The sequence below is a fragment of the Nicotiana tomentosiformis genome, chromosome 2 (genome assembly GCF_000390325.3).
Source record: "Nicotiana tomentosiformis chromosome 2, ASM39032v3, whole genome shotgun sequence".
Lineage (NCBI taxonomy): Eukaryota > Viridiplantae > Streptophyta > Magnoliopsida > Solanales > Solanaceae > Nicotiana > Nicotiana tomentosiformis.
In genome coordinates, this window is record NC_090813.1 from 17,633,896 (window position 1) to 17,652,468 (window position 18,573).

The window sequence follows — 18,573 nt, forward strand, 5'->3', positions numbered from 1 at the left end:
GATAGGTAGATCACCCCATAATTCCAAGCACATTGGGAGTAAAATGCAGTAACATTTAACCTAAAGTTTAAGTTAAATTATAAACCTAAGTTGCGACAACTTTTATCGACTTTTGTTTCATAACTTGCTTGACTTCAAAACTTATGATACGGATATTATATGATTTAAATACATTAAAACAAGACCTCTTGGGACAGTTAATCACCTTTAGTGTTATCCGAAAATACGGGTTACAACATCCTTGATTAGCTTAACTTCAAATACTTGTTAACCACTCTTATACACCCTTGTATCGTTTAAGACCAATAGGATTAACTTATTATCATCTCAAAGATAATCTCTTCTTGGATTTACGTCGACTACCTTACGGCGTGATCTATGATATGCGAATTTGGGTTGTAACATTTTACCCTTTAATTGGTTTAATCAATCTCTCAATTGACTAAATTCCTTGTTAGCTAAGTTATCCTAGACTAAGTCTCTCTTTCTCAAGTAGAGACTAAGTCAAATATGTATGAACTAATATTTGCAACAATTCATTCCACAATTCAAGCATGAACTAAGCTAAATAATAAACACTCAATCATAAACAAGCACTAAATTAGATACCCATAAGGTTTACACAATAAGGTTGGATCAAAACCCTAGTATTAATCTAGCTACTCATAATTGAGTTTGAAGAAAATAGAGAAGAACAACTAATTAAACTCATAATGAAAGCTAAAAATGATTAAATCTCTTGTAATTACACCAAAGCAAAGTAAAACTTCCTAAAATAGCAAGGAAAAACGGCTACAGCAATTTCAGAGGTTCAAACTTTACCTAATTTTGTGAAACTCATCTATTTATACAAGGCTGAAAATCTCGGATAAAAATACCCCTCGCGAGGTTCTGCGGTCGCACAATTCCATGTGTGCTCCGTAGATTTCTTCATCTGGCATGAACTAGAGTTCTGCGGCCGCACATTTTTGGACTGCGGCTGCAAGATAGCTCTTCTGCGGTCCGCAATATTAGGATTACGGCCGCAAGGCAATCTTCTGTGGAAGTACAAATCTTGTGCGGTCCGCACTTTACTGAGGCTCTGGACTTGGTCTTTTTGCATACTCTCTAATCTTCGACTCTTAGCCCAGCTATGTGGCTGCACAATTCATGGGAGGTCCGCAATTTGCACAAATTTCTACTATTTTTTCCTTCTTTGTTTGCGGCCGCAGATGGAATTTTACGGTCTGTAATTTCTTCTGCAGACCACACATTGTGTGCTTCTGTTCCCTTTATTGCCTTGTGCTTGGACTGCTCCTTTTTTAGTCGGATTTTATCTCATGAGCCCAATGTCCAACATTCCATCAATTTTACACAATTTCATTAGTTTCGGGAACACAGTTCAATGCTTTTAGACTAAAACAAAAGCTAAAAGGCGCAAATAAGTAGTTGAAATCCCCACTTATCAAATCCCCCAAATTTAAGTCTTTGCTTGTTCTCAAGCAAATAAATTAGTTCCCACCTCCAAAAGTTAAGGGTTATTTCAGCGAGTCGAAGGTGAGCCATTCACATATCAGTTGGGACCAACAATTACCCATACTATCCATGTAGTATCAACAAGGCGACAAGTTAAACATTTATGCACATATAGTTCTAATGTGACATTTGAGCTTCAAGAATTGACTTCACTCATCAAGGTCTCTTGCTCTATCATATAGGTCATGGTGGACTCCAAACTTTTCCTCCTCTACTTTACATTTGCTTGGCTCACTTATGAAATTTAGCACTCAATCCAAAGATTTATGGTAGGTTCACTCATCTCTCTCAAGAGAATGTCGCAAGTACGGATTCAAGTACCATAGGCTTTCCCCTCATGTAGATTGCCACTAATATAAGCTCACTCGGCTTGAAATCATGTAGGACTTCTTTCAGGATGTAATGAAGACTTTTGGATTAGGGTTGGATACAGTATGGGTGAGTGGTTACACCTTTCCTTAAGCACTCCATTTTGCATTTCTCGGCTCACACTTTGCCAATTCTTTGAGGCACTTTCTTTTCCTTGGGGGACTAGAGAGACTTAACATCACTCTTTCTTGATCATTAAATTCATTTTCTCTCTCTTTGATTTCTCTATGTTTGGGATCATTACCTCTCTTTGAATCCCTTCAACTCTTCCACTTATTCACTTTTTTGCATTTTTCTTTTTGTTCATTTCTTTTCTTTGCCTTTCCTTCTCATCATTTCTTTTATCTTTTTGTGCCTTGATACATTTTTCAAGTTCCTCGTCTCTCCCCCAAACTTAAATTTTTAGCCAATTGTTTCACAAGAGTGTTAAGGAAATCTCGGGTGTCAAGAGAGGGTCACGACCACACAGGTAAAGGCTTGTAACATGGTTGTCAAATGAGAAAGGCTCAAGGCTCAAGGCTCAAAGGGGTTGATTAGGGATCACAACATTGGTAGGAAATAAAAAAACTCAAATGAGCCAAGGAGAGTCTACAATCACTTCTCAAGCCAAGTAAAACTTAGGATTTCGCCTTGAAATACATTCGGGGCAAGTTCTAGACCTTTCGCATGGGTACTTGGACTAGCAACAAAGTATCTCACCCCTCACGCAACTGGATTTTTAAAGAGGATAGAGTCGAGGGCCCACAACGACCACATTCAATATTGAAAAACACTATGGTACAATTAAACCACTCGATGGTTGCCAAAGTCAACACAAGAGTCACAAAGTCACTAACTAGAGCTATTTCTTTCAAAAATCTTGTTTCTAACCATAAGCATGTAGTTAAGTGTGTTGGTACCAATTGAAGTATGTTTGAATTTTCGAGCATGACTTAATTAGGTCTTTTTATTCATTACTACTACTATTATTACCTAAACATAACAAACGGACTCATTCCCTTAAGAAGGTTGTCACGCCATCCATCGTTGGCACGAGTCACCCGGTTCACACAACAACTACCTTTGGAAAGAACCATGGCATTAAGAAAACCAAAGGCGTATTATATACTAGAACATATAAAGAGGCTACTAAATCAAACAAAGAAGTTACTAACTTAAACTAAGAACTCACAAAGAAACAAAAATAAAGAAGCTAATAAATAAAAACCACTGAATATACATAATGAGAGAAAAAGAGAGAATATATACAGAATACGAAAGAGAAAGAAAATAATATCAAGTTATTACAGTCCAATTGTCTCAGAATGTACTACATAAGATCAAGTAAACTCCACCCTCCCGAATAAAAATTAGCATTGTCCTCAATGCTTAACAAAATAAGAGTAAAAGAGGGGAAAGAGTGAAGAAAAACTCCCTATAGCTCCTTGGACATCTCTGTGTCCATAGTAATGTCACAACCCTCAGTCTCATCCAACTGGATCTCATCATCCTCCACTCTGGGAGTGACTGGGTTGGTGAACATCTGACGCACTGTCTCGGCAGTGTAGCCAGTAGAGTCTGGCTCTTCACACTGGCCAGCTGGTGCCACTGGTGGTGATGGTGTTGCAGGATCTGGGTCTGAAGGGTGTGGGTCGATCAACATGTCAAAAGGGATATCTCTGGCTACAACAAGCTTAGTCACCTGCCTCCGGAGCTTGTCCACTGACTTCTTACTAGCCTAGTACTTTCTCATCTTCTTTACCTTTTTGCCCAGCTCTTCGATCATTGACCCGTGTTGTACCAAGGTAGCCATGATGGTGTTCTGTTTCTCTAGGATCTTTTTCAATGTCTCCTCAACTATCGGGGGGAACTGAGGTGCCTGAACAGTAGACTGTGTTGCAACAGCACTGGATAAGTCAGACAGCTTTGCAGTTGCTATCTGCATCCAGTTATTGAGGCTCGCCAATGTCTGGCAGATTCGCAGCATAGAAAGTGGAGCAGTAGGCATGGGCACCGGCTTCAAAGCCGAAGTGGAAACTGTGGCAGGAGTTGCAGAAGGGGCTGTAGATGATGGTGGAGGCATAGCTGCGGCACTGGAGGAATTCTCGGCCGAAGTGGATAGAACATTAACTGTCTCTGCAACTACTACAGTTGGCTCATCAGACTGGCCTGTGGTAGTAGATGGCTGACTTATTCTCTTCAGGTTGTTCCAATCCATAAGTGAGTACCATGCGAAAGGCTTCTTCGGCCTTACCTTTGTATCAAAATCCATTGGTTCCACTCCCGCATCCGTAAGATACTCTGTAATGGTGTTTGGGTACGGGTAGGAAGAGTCATCCTGCCAGGCGATCACAAAGATATTGGCTGACATCACGACACCCACATTGATAGGGTACCCAGCCATAATAGAGGCAACTAAGACAACCCGAGGAATCGACAAGTTAGTCTCATTTTGACTCGGGTCCAGTCTGCTGCAGACAAATGATTGCCACCATTTTGCTTCGAAGCTCATTGTGCTCCGATGGATAGGAAACCTAGCGGTGATCCATGGTGGTGGTGGACCTGGTGCAGCTAGAATCTCTGCTAACCACGGACGAACTGCATCCCCAAGTGCACACTTTTCCAGGTATTCTTTTGGCTCGATATCATCAAAGCCCAAGTATGTGTTCAGTGTGTGCTGGTCAAATCGCACCTTGAGGTTTCTCACTTTTTTCACCTTTGTCCCCTTTTTGATATGCGCCACATTAGCATAGAATTCCCGGACAAAGTATTCCTTAGCATCTACCATACTCTGGGTAAACCACGTCCACCCCTTGCACTCCCTAAACTGCCTCAGCATGGCCGAGTTGTATCTCTCTAGATCTGTCAATAAGAACTGTCGCTCAAGTGTTAGCGACCTCACCGACCACCATGTGCGGAAACTAGTGAAAGCTGCTAGGTTGACGAATCGGTCCTCCCAAACCTCTTTCTTCTTTTTTCTTTCAATCCCAGCAGTTGTGGCATCTCCCCTCTACCATCATCGGGTATGTCCTGATTTGATGTATCTGGTGCCTCAGGGATATGTGTAGTGGATGGCTCAGAATCCTGACTAGCACTTTTTGAACCCTCGGAAGTGTTGTGGGAAGTTGAAATCTCCCTGACGGTCTGGACTGTACTGCTGGTTGTTCCTGAACAGAGGCTGAGTTGCCCTCTGATATGTCCCTTGATGAGGTGTATGAACTCGTCTCGGAGAGATCTGCACCTCTCCCTCTCCCGGTTGTTGTCTTTTTTCTGATTCCCTGCTGTTGGGCACTAGGTAAGGCTCTCTTGCCTCATCCCCAAGATGGTTCACCCCTCCCTTTAGAAGGTTCACCTCTGTCTCTAGATCGAACCATTATTTGTATCAAATAGACGTAGTTGTTAGTTTAAATTCAATGTTCAATTAGACATAGGAGATATACAAAAAAACACCAAAAAATACAGTGAGGGTCACAAACACAGTGTGCTTGAAGGAAAGGATCTGCGGTTCGTATAATTTACTTGCGGTCGTAGATGAAGCCTTACGGACCGTACAATTTAGGATTGCGGTCGCAAAAATGAAGTGCGGTCTGCATAATTTCACTTGCGGCCGCAACTCAGAGACTCAAAATGTGCCAACTCTCTGATGATAGAGAATTGGCTGATGTGCGGCCGCAGTATGTTTTCTGTGGTCCGTACAATTTATCTTACGGTAGCACATTTGAGTCACAAATTTGTGGACTCTCTAATGACAGTATAATGATTGTTTTGTGGCCGCAATGGGAATTCTGTAGTCCGCACAATTTTCTTGCGGCCACAAATTCTTTCTCATTAGTGTTGCCCTAGATTAACTTTTGCGGACCGCACAATTTTCTTGCGGCCACAAAATTCAAAAAATACGAACAGTCCAGTATGATTAACTAGGTTGTGCAATTTTTGTGTAAAATTTTACATGGCAACAACAAAAAAGCACAAAAATATATTGACCAAGTCCCGAATAAGCAAGTATTAGTTAACCAACTACATATTTACCCCCACATGGTTATATAATTGAGTTCTACTGATAAATGGCCTAAAAATACTATAAAAAACTACAATTTAAACTAAAAAATGAAAAATTCCATCAAGAAATTTAAGCATACCAGATGTGAATGAGTGCAAGAGATGAGTGATCACAACTGTTGGGCGTGTGGGCAGATGATTTACCAAGAGATTTCACTATAGTGCAAGCTTTTGTGCTCATAGAGGGAAAAGTGTAACAGTAGCCCTAGCCCTCTATTTATACAGTTGATGACCTTAAGGGAAAGAGGGGTGAGTGAGTCCGTACAATTTGAGTTGCGGTCCGCAGAATTGCGTATGCGGACGCAGATTCCTTGTTGCGGATGCAAATTTTCTGTTGCGGCTGCAAATCGACCCTTTTTTTGACAGACCAACTTCAGAGAGTTGGTAAATTCCACCTTCCACTTGTGTGGTTCGCAAGATAATTGTGCGGTTGCAGACAACTGTAAATGTGCGGTCCACATAATTCAACTGCGGTCCGCAAATCTTGCAACACTTAGCCAGTTTTCTGTCCACCATTCCTATAAGGCACACTCATCCTTGTAGCACCCTTCGAATCAAGTTAGCACAAAAATAACACCTAACTACAAAAGACTAAAAGAAAAGAAAAGAAAAGAAAAGAAAAAGAAACATGGGTTGCCTCCCAAGAAGCGCATGATTTAACGTCACGGCACAACGCAGAATACCATCAATTGAAATGAATGACTACCACGTCGTGGCCATCTCCAACTTTTTCCAAATAGTGCTTCACCCGGTGACCATTGACTCGGAATACCTCATTGTTTTTGTTCTTCAAGTCCAATGCACCAAAAGGCGTCACACCCTCAATTTCAAAAGGGCCACTCCATTTAGACTTTAACTTCCCGGAAAACATTCTCAACCTTGTGTTAAACAACAACACAAGATCGCCCACCTTTAACTCTTTGTTCCAAATGTATTTGTCATGAAGATATTTCATCTTTTCTTTGTACAAGGACAAACCTGCATAAGCATGGTACCGTAACTCATCCAATTCATTCAAATGTGCAACCCTCACGTTAGCGGCTACATCCCAGTCAAAATTCAACTTCTTTAGAGCCCACATTACTTTGTGCTAATTCCATCGGAAGATGACAAGCTTTGCCAAACACCAACCGATGTGGCGACATTCCGATAGGTGTTTTGTAAGCCGTCCGATAAGCCCATAATGCATCATCAAGCTTCTTGGACCAATCCGTCCGGTTAGCATTCACTGTTTTGGACAAAATACTCTTTATCTCCTGGTTGGAGACTTCTACTTGACCGCTAGCATGTGGATGATAGGGAGTCCTAACTTTATGAGTAACACCATACTTGCTAAGTAAAGTGTCGAAGGCCTTGTTGCAAAAATGTAACCCCACATCGCTTATAATAGCCAAATTATTCTTCTTCAAGAACACCACCACACTTCTCGCTTCATTGTTGGGTAGAGCAACAGTCTCCACCCATTTGGACACACACTCCACTGCGACCAAGATGTAGGTGTTTCCACAAGAACTCACAAAAGGACCCATGAAGTCAATACCCCACACATAAAAATATCAATCTCCAAAATGGTAGTGAGAGGCATTTCATTTTTCTTCGGGATTCCACCGGCCCGTTGACATTAATCACATCTTTTCACTAGCGCACTAGCATCCTTGTAAAGAGTGGGCCAATAGAAACTGCAACTTAGCAATTTTTCCGACGTTTTTGCTCCACCATGATGACCACCAAATGGCGAAGAATGACAAGTCCTAAGAATCTCACATTGCTCTTTTTTCGGTACACATCTTCTAATCACCCCATCCGTACAAATTCGAAAAAAGGTATGGTTCATCCCAATAATAATATTGACAATATCGTTTGAGCTTCTTCCTTTGGTTTGAAAAGAACACATCCGGGATAATACCACACACAAGGAAATTTGCTATATTCGTGAACCATGGCACCTCCTTCATTGAAATGGTGAAGAGTTGCTCATCGGGGAAGGAGTCATTGATTTCAAGGCCATCATGCTTCCTCCCCTCCTCCCCCAAATGAGACAAGTGATCCGCCACTTGGTTTTCACTTCCTTTTCTATCTTGGATGTCAATATCAAATTCTTGCAACAAAAGCACTCATCTCATCAATCCAGCTTTGGAATCTTTCTTGATCATTAGATAACGAAGTGTCGCATGATCCGTGTGGACAATAACCTTGGCACCCATCATGTACGGGCGAAACTTCTCAATTACCAACACAATGGCAAGGAGCTCTTTCTCCGTAACGGTGCAGTTGACTTGGGCACTATTTATGGTCTTACTAACATAGTAGACTGGATGAAAAATTTGATGTGTTACCCTAAAATAGCCCCAACCGCTACGTCACTTGCACCACACATAAGTTCAAAAGGGACACTCTAATTTGGAGTGGTGATGTTGGGAGTAGTTGTCAACTTGAACTTTAACAATTCAAAAGCTCTCATGCAGTCATCATTGAAGTTAAACTTAGCATATTTCTCGAGGAGCTTGCACAACGGGTTCACCACCTTAGAGAAATCTTTGATGAAACACCAGTAAAACCCCGCGTGGCCTAAGAAACTCTGCACAACCTTCACCGAAGTTGGAGGTGAAAGTTTAGAAATCACCTCTATTTTTGCCTTGACAACTTCAATTCCATTCTTTGAGATTTTGTGGCCAAGGAAAATGCCTTCCTCGACCATGAAATGACACTTCTCCCAATTGAGCACCAAATTTGTTTCTTCACATCTTGCCAACACTTTATCTAAATTTGCAAGATAGTCATCAAAAGAATCCCCAACCACCGAGAAATCATCCATGAAAACTTCAAGGTGGTCCTCTACCATGTCCGCGAAGATAGCCATCATACACCTTTGAAAAGTTGTCGGTGCATTACATAAACAAAATGGCATTCGCTTGAAGGCGAAAGTACAATAGGGACATTAAAGGTTGTTTTCTTTTGATCCTCTGAAGCAATAAGGATTTGGTTGTAGCCCGAATACCCATCAAGAAAGAAATAGAAAGCACGGCCGGCCAACCTATCAAGCATTTGGTCTAGGAAGGGAAGTGAAAAATGATCCTTCCTTGTGACTTTGTTGAGCTTGCGATAGTCCATACACACTCTCCAACCGATCACTGTTATTGTAGGAATCAATTCATTCTTGTCATTGGTGACCACCGTCATGCCCCCCTTCTTTGGGACACATTGAATTGGAGAAGTCCACGAACTATCAGAAATGGGGTAGACAACCGTGGCATCCAACCACTTGATAATCTCCTTTTGACAACTTCTTGCATAGCCTAATTGAGTTTCCTTTGATGTTCAATAGATGGTTTAGCTCCTTCCTCCAAGTTGATCTTATGCATACAAAATGTAGGGCTTATCCCCTGAATATCTGCCAATGTCTACCTAATAGCCTTCTCCCTCTTATATAGCACATCCAACGTAGAATCTACCAGCACGTTAGTCAAACAAGAGGAAAGAATAACCGATAAAGTAGAAGAAGGGTGAAGAAATTCATACCAAAGATATAGAGGCAATGGCTTCAACTTCAAGGTAGGAGGCTTTTCAATGGAAGGCTTTGTAGGAGGAGTTTTCCTGTTTTCAAGATCCAAAGATAGTTTCTGGGGTGCATAATTATACGACTCCATTCCTTGCAAAGAGTTCACACATTCCATGAAGCCATCCATCTTGTCATCATCAAAGTTGAGCAATACGGCTTCCAACATATCACTAACATTGATGTGACACTTGTATCATCAACAATAACATCGGTCACCAAGTACACAAAAGAACACTCCTCATTGCTATTTGGCTGCCGCATGGACTTGCACACATGGAATACCACTTTTTTATCACCCACCCAGAAAGTGAGTTCTCCGACTTCAACATCACAAAGAGCCTTCCTCGTAGCAAGGAAAGGTCTTCCAAGAATAATCGGCACTTCAGAATCAACTTAACAGTCTAGAATGACAAAATCCGTCAAAAGAATGAATTTATCAACACGAACCAAGACATCTTCAATCACTCCCAAAAGTCTCTTCATGGTACGATCGACCATTTGCAATCTCATAGAGGTGGATCTTGGTTGCCCAATTACCAAGGTCTTGAAAACCTAATAGGGCATCAAATTGATACTTGCCCCATTATCACAAAAAGCTTTAGCAAACTCGGCACTTCCAATTGTACAAGGAATCGTGAAAGCACCAGGATCTTCCAACTTAGGAGCCATTGAATGCACAATTGCACTCACTTGATGAGTGACTTTGATAGTTTCAAAATTCATTGACCCCTTCTTTGTCACAAGATCCTTCATAAACTTTGCATAACCGGATATTTATTCCAAAGTTTTAACTAATGGCACATTGATTGAGAGACTCTTCATCATTTGAATGAACTTTTTGAATTGATTTTCGCCATTTTGTTTGGCAAGCCTTTGAGGGTATGGAGGTAGAGGCTTAGGCAATGGTGCCTTAGCCTTTTGCACTACCGGCTCCGGTATGTCAATAATGTGATCCTTATACGGGTTCACCTCCTCTTGAGTCTCTTCCACACTGTCATCAATATCAATCCAAACTTTATCATTTGCTTGCACCACATTATTCGAGACCTCTTCTTCTTGGACCACTTGCTCATCATCCACAAGTTGCTTTTGACTTGAGGTGGGTGCATTCCTACCTCTTTCACTTCTTGTAGTAACGGCCATGGCATGCCCCGTGTTGTTCCCACCCTTTGGGTTTACCACCATGTCACTTGGTAGTTCCCCCTTAGGACGAGAATTTAAAGCTTGAGAGATTTGACCCATTTGAACTTCTAAGTTGCGGATCGATGTGTTGTGTGAGGAAAATTGGACATCCGAATCGGAATTCTTTAACATCATTTGCTTGAACATGTTCTAAATACGCCCCATCTCATTGGTTAAAGAACTAGGACCATGGGAAGGATACAAAGGCGGGTTGTTCGGTTGTTGATATATCGGGGGCCTTTGAAAACCCAAACCCCGATTGCCTTGGTTATGGTTCTATCCACCTTGATTGTTACCCCCCCACCCCCCACCCCCAATTTTCTTGATTATTGCCGCTCCAATTTCCTTGATTGTTGTTGTTATGCCAATTCCCTTTATTGTTTCTATGACTCCAATTTCCTTGGTTGTTAGACTTTCAATTGCCTTGATTCTTTTGAGGTCGCCATTGTTGTTGATTTGGGCCTTGGAAGTTGGTTCGTTGCCCTTGAAAGTTGTTTACATATTTCACCTCCTCTTCTTGGTCATTGTAAGAATTATCTTGATCAAAACCACTTTCCTCTTGCACAAAATTATCAACTCCATATTGCACTTGTGGACCCTTGGTTATCCTTTTGTTTACCATCATGTTCACTTCCTCCATGGAATTGACTTGCTTAGGATTTTGCACTTATTGAAGTTGAGCCTTTGCTAATTGATTCATGGTGGTAGTCAATTCGGCAATGTCTTGCCCATGGTCATGCAACTCTTTTTGAAGATGGATCACGTTGGGATCACCTTGTGGAACATTAGCCCGGGAGATCCATGCCGATGATGTTTTCACCATTTCATCTAAAAATTCACACGCCTTTGCATAGGGCGTAGTCATGAAGTTCCCACCGGCAAGTTGATTCACTATACATTGGTGGTTGTGTTGATCCCACGAAAGAAAGTTTGTTGAATCATATTCTCCATCATATCGTTGTTGGGACATTCTTTAACCATTGTTCTATAGCGTTCCCATATCTCGTGTAGTGGTTCACTTGGCTCTTGCTTGAATGTCAAAATCTCATCCCGAAGTGTATCCATTTGCCTCGGAGAGAAGAACTTAGAAATAAACTTTTCCGCAAAGTCATCCCAAGTGTGAATGGAATGTTCGACAAACGCTCCAACAAATCTAAAGCTTTCTCCCGTAGAGAGAAGGAAAAAAGCCTTAGCCTCAATGCATCCTCGGAGACATTTGTTTGTTTGCCCCCAACAAGTGTCCACAAACCCCTTCAAATGTTTGTATGCATTTTGACTTGGAGCATCGGTGAAGAAATCTCGTTGCTCTAGCAAAGTGAGCATCACATTGGTGATTTTAATGTTGCCCGCCCTAATACGGGGAAGGACTAATGCACGTGCATATCCTTTATTGGGTAACACCCGGTGTGGTGTCGCTCGTGGTGGAGGTGGTGGTGGAACGAAGACATTTTCATGAGGCACTTGGCCTCTTCTGTTGGCTTGAGGTTCAAGAAAAACCTCATCAACTTGCTCATCCTCGACGTCCACATCCCCCAAAGTAATATTTTCGAGCTCATTGTTTGCCATGGTTATACCTACGATTTCTCAAACAAGTTAGTAACATGGAAGGAACATAAGATACTCCCAAAACACACTCAAATATATAGCTAACACCATTTTTAACTCCCCGACAATGGCGCCAAAAATTGTTCACGTCCAAGACACACCTCAAAAGAGGTATGAAACGGTTGTTTGCAATAATAGAAACCCAACTAAGAGTCGGGATCGAATCCACATAGGGCTAAGATGGGAGTTAGGGGTATATATTTCACTGCGAGTGATTGAATTATCTAGATTGCACTTCCACTCAAAGATTTGTTTTGTATGTCTAATTTTACTCTATTGATTGCAAAATAAAAGAAGAAGACTAGAGAAAACTATTTTTAAGGTTTTCCAAATGGATAAAAAGCCTATGGCTATGACCATTACCTAGGTATTTGCCTAACGGGATAAAGACTTTAATGCTTGTTTCGTTGATTGTGGTGTATTATAGCTATCAACTCTAATTTACTCACTCAGTACCTCTTGGCCATAGAGTGGTTTGCCCAATTTGACTTTCTCAAGACCAAATGGATATCACCCAAAACAGTTGATAAGAGCTCAAGTCGGGTTATTACTATCTCTAGGTTGGACCCTTTAATTGGGTTAATCAATCTCTCAATTGACCCAATTCCTTGTTAGCTAAGTTATCCTAGACTAAGTCTCTCTTTCTCAAGTAGAGACTAAGTCAAATAGGCATGAACTAATATTTGCAACCATTAATTCCACAATTAAAGCATGAACTAAGCTAAATAATAAACACTCAATCATAAACAAGCACTAAATTAAATACCCATAAGGTTTACACACTAGGGTTGGGTGACAACCCTAGTATAAATCTAGCTACTCATAATTTGGTTTGAAGAAAATAGAGAAGAACAACTAATTAAACTCATAATGGAAGCTAAAAATGATTAAATCTATTGTAAATACACCAAAGCAAAATAAAACTTCCTAAAATAGCAAAGGCAAACGGCTACAACAATTTCAGAGGTTCAAACTTTACCTAATTTTATGAAACTCATATATTTATACAAGACTGGAAATCTCGGATAAACATACCCCTCGCGAGGTTCTGCGGCCGCACAATTCCATGTGCGTTCCGCAGATTTCTTCATTTGGCATGAACTGGAGCTCCCCGGCCGCACATTTCTGTATTGCGGCCGCAAGGCAGCTCTTCTGCGGTCTGAAATATTAGGATTGCGGCCGCAGGGCAATCTTCTGCAGCCGCAAGGCAATCTTCTGCGGCCGCACAAATCTTGTGCGGTCCGTAATTCACTGAGGCTCTGAACTTGGTGTTTTTGCATACTCTCTGATATTCAACTCTTAGCCCAGCTTTGCGGCCGCATAATTTATGTGTGGTCCACAATTTGCACAAATGTCTGCCAATTTTTCCTTCTTTGTTTGCGGCTGCAGATGGAATTCTACGGTCTGCAATTTCTTCTGCGGCCGCAGAATTCCTTCTGCGGACCGCACATTGTGTGCTTTTGTGCCCTTTTATTGCCTTGTGCTTTGGCTACTCCTTTTTAGTCGGATTTCATCTCAGGAGCCCAATTTCTAGTATTCCTGCAATTTTGCACAATTTTATTAGTTTCGGGAACACAATTCAATGTTTTTAGACTAAAACAAAAGCTAAAAGGCGCTAATAAGTAGTCAAAATCCCCACTTATCAGATAGCACAAGGAATCAATTCACCGTGGCTAGTATGTGGAGATTTTAATGCAATGTTGTATTCCAATGATAGGTTAATTGGCAATCCTGTTAGTTATGTTGAAATACAATGCTTATCTGAGTGTGTGCATGCTCTACTATTAAATGAATTAAATTGGAAAGGAGAGTAATACACCTGGACTAACAAGCAACATGAGGATGATAGAATCTGCAGTAGGCTAGATAGAGCATTTGGTAACTATGTATGGATGATGCAATGGGGGCAAGTAACAACTGAATATGATGCACATGGCATCTCTGACTATGCTCATATGATATTGAATCTTCACTCGAATCAATGGAATGGTCAAAGCCCTTTTATATTTTTTAACATATGGACAGAGCATGAAAGCTTCCTTGACTCTGGGAAGAAAGTCTGGTCTCAATCACTGGCCAATTGAAAGACATTTGGCTAAAATTGAAAGCACTGAAACCAATTCAAGGAAGTTAAACCATGAGGAATTCAAAGGCATTACTCAGAAGATTGAGAAAGCTAGGAATGACTTAGTGGAAATCCAACAGCAAATCTCATAACAGTACATGGATCAATTGTTGGACATGGAGAAGAGTATTATGCAATAAATAGAAAGAACAACAATGACTTATGGGTCAGATGGATTCACTCCTATTACGTTAAAGAACATCAACTGAATGAGATGTTAGTTCCAAATAAAGCATGTTGGATAGTCAGACAAATCATTGATGCTAGGAGAATACTAGAGTAAGTTCAGTGTAATCCTACTCCTAGAAGAAGCTTAATAAGGAGCATATATCTTCAACTGCTGCACCAATATCCAAGAGTTCCATGGAAATGTCTAGTCTTCCAGAATGCTGCTAGACCAAAGGCAAGATTCACTATGTGGCTTCAATTGCAGAGAAGACTGCTAACCTGTGATAGGCTGGTTAAATGGGGATTAACTATGACACTGAGGTGTATTTTCTATCAAAGTGCTGATGAAACTTGTGAACATCTATTTTTCCAATGTGTGTTTGCCAGGAATCTATGAAGCAAGTTGATTGATGTTTTGTATTTCAATACCACACAAGAGGGGGGTGATTTGTATGGTATCCGATTTTTCGTGTATACAGATTATAGAAGAACCTGGTTCTTCTATGTGTTTCTTATACTACTGTTGCAAAATAATAAATGTGGAAAGTAAAGAACACAAGTATTTTTACGTGGAAAACACCTGGCTCAAAAAGTGAAAACAAATCACGACCTACTACCTAGTAGGATTTTTCCCAATACTTCACTAAATCACTGAGCCAAAAATAACATTTATAAAACTCTTTGTAAACCTAAGGATTACCTCTAACCCTTTGTGGCAACCAGCCTCTAGCTGTTGCGAAAACTTCAAGTTAACTCTAACTTGAATACAACACTCACAGTACCTAGTATAATTGCTTCTAGATAAAGCTGAAAGGTACAACTCAAAAGCCCTACTACAATGAAACTAGAATAAAAGATAGAAACTTGAAACTGGTTCTTCTATCTGGTTCATGTAGCTTCAGGTTCGCACACTTGAATCACACAAGAATTGCTTCCAAAATGCCTTGTTATTTTGCTCTCAACTCCCGTTTAACTTTAGCGTTTGTGCGTACCTGTAAAATGAGAACCTCCTACAATATATAGAGTTAGTAGAATAGGAAATAACTAGAGTTCTAATGCTTTACTCTTCCTTGGTGGAAGAGTTCTAGTTATCTTCAACTTCTAACTCCTCCCTTATCTAGGATAGAGTTCTCTTCGAGTAAGGAGTCCTTCTCCTTATCACTTATGCAACTTTTTCGTTCAGGAGATATAAGATATAACCACTTAAGCTTATATCCTTAACTTGTATGACTTCTACTTGAAGTTATCCGTGTCTGTGTACTCTGTGTATGGACTTGGTTCATGCTTGAGTTCCTTTGTCATTCATTAAAACAAACTTCACTTGGGCCAACAAATTCCCCCTTTTTGATGATGACAAACTCTGTGCTTTTCATATGCATAAGCCTTGTATCAACTCAGCTCAACATCAACACAATGTTAGAAGAAGCGTTCTAGTTATTTTCAACTTCTAACTCCTCCCTTATCTAGGATAGAGTTCTTTTCGAGTAAGGAGTCCTTCTCTTTATCACTTATGCAAACGTTTCGTTCAGGATATATCAGATATAACCACTTAAGCTTATGTCCTTCACTTGTATGCCTTGTGCTTGAATCTGCCCGTGTCTGTGTACATAGTGCATGAACCTGGTTCATGCTTGAGTTCCTTTGTCATTCATCAAAACAAACTTCACTTGGGCCAACAAATTCCCCGTTATTAATGATGACAAACTCTGTGCTTTTCATAAGCATAAGCCCTGTTTCAACTCAGCTCAACATCAACACAATGCTAGAACACTTTCCATTTTAAAGTCACAAATCATCAAGGACCAGGTTCATTAGGTTATAAACATCACAGTCCAAAGTAAAAAGCACAACCTATCTTACTCTTTTTGGTATCATCAAAAAGTTGAATAATTATGTTAGATAACCAGATTTTAATTGATATTACTCATGGCCACTGGGGCTACTTCAAATGCAATCATGGATTCAAGCATCATATATCAATCTAATGATATTAGCTATCTAAGAAACATCAACAAATAGTTAGAGCATAAAACTTTTTGATTAACTTTGATACTAGTCATCCACAAAGCATAAAGAAAAATAAAGATACTGGATCATGAGCAAAAAGAAACAAAATGAAATCCCATCTGGGTTGTCTAACTAGGCTAAGAAGGTTTCAAGGCTGGGAAGGACCAGGTTCTTAGTTTCTGGCCTGAAGTAGGTTTAACTTCATTCTTCTCCTTCTCCTTTTCAAGCTCAACCCTGAGAGCATCCCTCTCAATTTCTACTTCAACCTCTCAATCTCAGCATCCTTAGACCCACTCTCTTATATAGAAGCACGCACTTTACTGTTCACAAGTACCTTCTTGGATGAACCAGGTTCTTTGGGAGTAGTGTGGACTTCATAGTCACATACTGGCAAAGTGTCTGCCCCAAAGTGATCCTTGTTATTACCAACTTCCCATTTCTTGAGGGGTACCTTGAAGTGAGTAAGTACAACCGTGAGAATGAAACCATAGGGTATGGCATGAGTTTTGGTGCTAGTTAGAACCCTATCAAGAAGCTGGATGATAAACTCAGGCCAATTTATTTGCCTCCCACTGTCCAGACATTCCACAAGGACCAGGTCCATGAATGTGGCAATGTGCCTTCTTTCCTGCCCTGGCAGCACAACCTTATTAACAAATTCAAACAACACCTTATGGAGTGGCTTCATCTCACTTTTGTATACAACCTTGGCTTCTAGCTCTAACTCATTATTAGCAAACTTCCTTGTAATGGAAAGGGAGGTAGGGAGGTTCTCTAGGCTTCGCCATTTGAGCCTTTTGTAATCATTGTACCCTTCAGCAAGTACACCCAAAATCTCTCCCAATTCTTTGTCGTCGAAGCTCACAGTGACTCCCTTTACCACACAGGTGACTCTGCCATTTTTGATCTCACAATTTGCCATGAACTCTACAATCTCAGCCCTGGCAAGCTTTCCATCCATCTGAATGACCATGTCTTTCTAACCCTGCAGTTGGAGTTTTTGCAGCAGCATGACCATGCCTTCCTCCTCTAAGTTCCCGAGGAGTCTATCCTTCAAGATGGTTCATTTTCCAAACTTCTCCTTCTTGTACTGTTCTTCATCGGTTTCTTGTTCTTCTTCACTCTCTTCTTCCTCCACTACTTTCACTTTTCTAGATTTCACGGTAGGCATGGTTCTTTTTGCCAAGGTAGAAGGTTCTGCAGACTTTGTCTTTGAAGGGGACTTCTTTTTTAAAGTCTTTCTTCTCTTTGTCTTGGAGTCGGAACCTCTTCCTCTTCTGCCTTGTCTTCATCACGAAGTACCAGGTCCATCTCCTCAATTTCAACTGCCTCAACAGGCTCAACCACTTTCTTCCCCTTTGAAGCAGCTTTTCTTTTACTCGTTCTAGGGCTTTTTCCAGTTCTACCTCACTTTGCTTCTTCTGACTCCTTCCTCTTATAGGAGGAGTCTCTACAGGGATATAAGAGGCATCCTTTCTCTTCTTGTTTTCCCCAGGAGCTCCAGGGATTTTAACTCCTGAACTCTTCTTCCATTTAGGATTGTAACTGTCAGACACTCGTTTCAAAAGGTCTTCGAGGGGTTCCTTCACATATGGAATAGGTTCTTGAACATTCTTCCCTAACCTAACCAACCCCTCAGCAGCTTCTCCAGACCCACTACCCCTTTTTTCTCTAAAACTTTCTTCCTCTCCAGCAGATTCCTCACTCCACACTATCATAGCTCTTGTTTCTTCAGTCAAACTAATAGGAGTGGGTGAAGAATCATCCACCCCTTTTCCCATTTCCCTCACATCACCTTGATCACCCTCACTCTCTTTTTCATTTTTATTTTTATTTTTACCACCCATTTTTCCATATTCAATTGTTTCAACCCCAGCCATAGTTCCTACCAAAACAAACCTATTTTTCAGATTTTCAGCAACCTCAGAGATTGTCTCAGATGTAATTTTTGGACAAGATGTTACCTGCTCTATTTCAGATGAAACAATTTCTTCCCCCTCAGTTG